Consider the following 4,567-nt stretch of genomic DNA (forward strand, 5'->3'; position numbering starts at 1 on the left):
TCCAGGAACCAGCAACGCACAAAGTGCCGGTGGAAGGTGGGAGGCAATTTTGGAAGGCGAAGAAATCGTTAAATATAATTAATTACACCCTGAAGGGTGTTCATTCAGGAGACCTGGGCACCCGATGGGTGGAGGAGGGCACTCCCGAAGGGAGATTTGGATCCCATGGGGGTTTGGTTGGACTTCTGAGGTGCCCAGAGGAAGGCCAGTCTCACGGCTTGGCCACTTCAGTGCAGTGCTTGTAGGGTGAAGCTGTGCCACGAACGGGCTTTTCTGTGCCAAGCCTTGCCAAAACGCCGGTCTGGTTTGAGGCAGGATATGGTGGACACTGTACTGAGCTTGGAAGGCAAATGCAAAAGCATTCCAGAAGAGGTGGGCATGCCCAGACAAGCGGCCCCTCTGCTCCTTGCTTTTCATGGGGTGCTTGTCCCCTCTCTCCTTGGAGCCAAAGGCAGCATCTGTGCCCGTTGGGCTTTCTGACCAGCAGTGGTCTCCCTCAAATGCCAGAGAGCTGCACTTTTGGCCAAGGGAGGAGATAGTGCTGGTGTGGTGCTTGCACAGGAGAGCACGGAGCTCCTCTCCTGTGCTGGAATGTGGCCGGGGGCAGGCGGGCGCTCACAGCCGAGTCTGGAGAAGCCTTTCTACGGCTGTTTTGATCTCTCAAGTGTACAGGTGATAAGAATCAGGGCCTGACGCGCTGGGAGGACATATATAGACATAGCGAAATGCGCCTGTGGAGCAGGAGGGTGAGTTTGCACCGTATCACGCTCAGGATCAGTGATGCTCTAGGGAACAAATACCAAAACCTACTGACAGGGTGTGTTTCCCATACGGGTGCTTATGCAGCACCACACTGCACCCATGTGTGTAACGCCGCGTGCGTGTTATGGCCATGCTGACTGCCAGGAGCTGAAGAAGATCCACCTACTTCAGTTTCACCACAGCTTTTGGAGGCAAACTCAAGGTTGAGTGAAGCTGCAGACATTGCATGAGCAAACAGAGCATCCCAGGGAGGAAACGCTCTTTGTATCCCAAAGCATTTTTATTCCCAGGATATAGCTCACGTGAAACATAGGACTCAGGTTGTCCTCTCTGCGTGGAGTTGAGTGTCCCAGTTCATGAGCAGAAGCAGATTTTCCACTGAAACCTCTGGGGCAATCTGTGAGATTACAGCAAGACGACCCAACCGGTGGGAAGGGGAAGCAGGAAAAAAAACCAGATCCAGTTCAAACCGATGGGGAACCTGAGGGAGATTCAACACAGCCCCCCCTCCCTGGAAATCAGCCAGGGCACTGGAGCTACCACCCCTTCACAAGCCCAAAAGAGACCCAAAGACAGACAGCAATGAGACTACCTCCAAACAGGACACAGATCTCAGACCTTTTCTTCCCACTCCTGGAGATGGGGCATGCAGAGGGAGGGTAGCCACTGCCAACACCTTCTGCCATGTGGTCTGTGTCTGTTATTTTGCATCCCACTGCCCCGCTAATAAAACAAGCGATGTCCTTGTAGTGCTTTCCAGGGGGAAAACATAAAATGCATTTGCCGTTAGTTTATTTTTTTAAAGCCCTATTTAAGAAAAGGAGAGGAAAGGGATCCTTGCAAGGGCCACACTTGCTAACAGGAGAGTGCAATACGCTTGATTGCTCTTTCTTGTCCCGCAGTACCTCACCGACTCCCTGGGAAGGCAAAAAAAAAGGGGGTTAGGTGATGTAGCTATACAGCGTATAAAGCAGCAGCTCCTTAACACATGGTTGTAGTTATGCAGCTGGGGAGCGGACACGTATTTTGGGAAGATACCTGGCCAGTGTGCAGCCAGCTGTGATCTGATATCCAGGGTAACTGCGCCACCTCATGGTCCCCAGAGCCAGAGGGTTCAGAAGTGGCAATCGGATCCATGGTGTGACTCACGTTCACCGAAAAGCATCTTCACAGCCTTCTCTGAGAAAAGCTGCAGCAGCTTTACTCACTGTAGTGAAGTCACCTCCTTTAGTAAGGCCAGGTGGGGATTTGCTCCATGGATTACTGCCTTACTTTGACAATAGTCCCAACAGTCTCCAGATGAACTACTATTCCTTCTAAAACAATGACGAAATAAGATCTGGAGATGTCTTTCAATACAGATGTCCCCTGCCTGCTCTGGGACTCTTCCTTAGAGCACATGCGTTGCTGCTTCATCCAGTCCTGCTTTAAGAGACTCGGTCCCTGTGGCTCCTGCTGCTTCCCTGCAGATGTGAGCTTGCAGCCCAATGGATTCCATCCTGGAGAAGGGCTGTCCCAGATTATCATGTCCTGCTTCCCTTTCCTTTGATCCACTTGAATAATCTCTCCCTTTTGGCACCCCTGGCAGCCCTTCTTTTAGCCTCCTGTTCTCACCCTTCTCACACTTGCAGCTGATTGTTGGCTGTGTCTCTTACAAGCTGTCACTTGGGCATTCACGCCTGGATTTTCCTGGTTTTTCCCTCCATAAGAGGTGTGGGGGAGTTTTCATCGACTTAAGTCCAGCAGAAGATAGTCACCTAGTGCTCTCCCACAGTGAAAACGGAGAGCAGGGTATCATCAGGGTTAAGCAAGCCCACCCCAATTTGGCTATCTAACATAGTCCTACAACCGCCCTCTGGAAACGTCTCACTTTTCACCAGTCAGCTATGCTTATTTGAAGCCCTTAGATGGCTGCAGTTGACCTGAACGCCGACGTACATGTGTCCTACCTGCCTCCTACTGCCCTCAGTGATGAGCACCTCCACCTTTTTCCACTCGCCTTCATCCTTCTGCTGCTTCTGCAACCAAATGCATTGCCGAGTCCTTGAGCTTAACTTCATCCTAATTGCACACGGAGAGACTGTCTGAAAAATCTCACTGGCTTCTTCCCCTCCTAATTTGTGGTGCACGGTCAACCCTGTTCAGCACTCCTGCTGTCTCCTCCTTATCCATGTTCAGCCATGCAGATTGCATTTCCATGGATGAATTCCCTTTGCCTCATCGATCCAGCACCAGTCCTTGTCTGCAGTGAGATAATGATGAAGATCACCATTACTTTATGACAATGTCACACAGACTGTGTGTCCACGTATCACTGACGTTTGGCATGGGTAGTTCCTGGCACTGTAAAACACATGTAAAGTGCAAGCAGGATAAGAAATACTTTAGAGATCTGATGTATCCTAAATCTAGATACAGCTATTATTTTTTAAACTCTCCTCTCCAGCATCTGTTCAGAAAATAAGGCTTTTGGGAGAAGATGCAATTTGCAGCAGTGGGCTTAGAGCCACTCTAATTATCGTTCTGCCTCGTCTTCCCCATCCCCTTTAACCATCGCCTCTCTTTCTCCTGGCACTTACCTGTTTTCAGCGAGCACTGCTGTTTGGTGGGAGCTGAATGCTGGGCTCTGATGTGGTGGTACAGTTGCCTGGGGGTGAAGGCTGCTCTTACAGAAAGAGGATTCAGCTTAGGGAAATGGGTTTTTTTCCTGCTTTGTTTGGAAATGCTGACCCAGGAATCATCAGGTAAGAAGTTCTTCATATCAGGCCAGTTTATTAAAAAATGTGGGTTACTTGCAGTTTGGAAATCTCATCTCCTGTTTGACCCAAAATGTGATACGGGATCAGAACAAAACATTTACGAAGTATAGATGTAGCTGTCCCTCTGTACAAACAGTTTACAAGGGGAAGGAAGGATGAGTTGGGAAAACAACTGAAATAATACAGCCAAGGGATCTTCAAGCCATTTGAGAAGCTGCTTGTAAACTTTACTCAAAATCTTTTCTGCGTCCTTGCATTCAGCATCCACCCTGGATATGATCTCTGACTTTGAATTCAGTGGTTCTTACTGGAACGAAGAATTAGGGAAAGTTTTAAAGCAGAGGAGTGACTGATTGCCCAGTTGCTGCCAAACTCCTTGACTTCACGCTTCAAGCAAAGCAGTGAGATGCAAGGTGTCCTTGGAAAGCTGGAGACATCAGCCCCAAGTAAAAGTGATCCAATAAAACCTGTTTTGCTCCCTCCCCATCTCTTCCCTGCCAGCTTTAGGATTAAGCTCCCAAAAGCAGTTCATATGCGGGAAAGGACAGAACTGAACAAACCCATAAAAAGCTGAAACATTGTGATGTATGCAGCTCATCTTACCAGAACTTCTTCTAGAGCAGGCACTTTAGTATCTCCGTTTATGCCAGCAAAATGAGCATTGCCAAGGCCTGTTCCCTGGCCCAATGGCCAGATGAGATGGAAGGGTCTGTACCTTTATCATTAATCTCTATTGTTTCCCAGAACAGGTTGGTCACATCCATCCCCGTCACTGGGAAGACTATCTGGCCTGTGCAAATACAGGACTGTTTGGGACCGGCCAAAACTCTTCCAGGGACCATGCATAAAATTTAGCTGTATGGCCAGCTGAGACCTGTGCTGGTTATTAGCGTGGATGTAGTCAGAAAGTTATATTTGCTTGCAAGAGCAATGGTGCCACAGCCTCACCAGTGAACACTGGCCAAGCGAGGTCCAACCTCACCCCATGAGTGAGGATCAAGGGTTCAGGAGGTTGCCTGGAAGCAAAGAGAGACCAAGATTGAACC

At 49.1% G+C, this 4,567-nt stretch overlaps 1 long non-coding RNA gene across 1 annotated transcript; it reads right to left on the bottom strand.

The window, feature by feature from the left end:
- Positions 1-1,467: 1,467 nt before the first annotated feature.
- Positions 1,468-3,566, bottom strand: LOC128153444 (uncharacterized). Its single transcript, XR_008238961.1, has 3 exons — positions 3,342-3,566; positions 1,801-3,004; positions 1,468-1,679 (listed from the first exon to the last, which is right to left on the bottom strand). It is a non-coding gene; the product is annotated as an uncharacterized LOC128153444 (long non-coding RNA).
- Positions 3,567-4,567: the final 1,001 nt, after the last annotated feature.

Source organism: Harpia harpyja, chromosome 17, assembly GCF_026419915.1.
Source record: "Harpia harpyja isolate bHarHar1 chromosome 17, bHarHar1 primary haplotype, whole genome shotgun sequence".
Lineage (NCBI taxonomy): Eukaryota > Metazoa > Chordata > Aves > Accipitriformes > Accipitridae > Harpia > Harpia harpyja.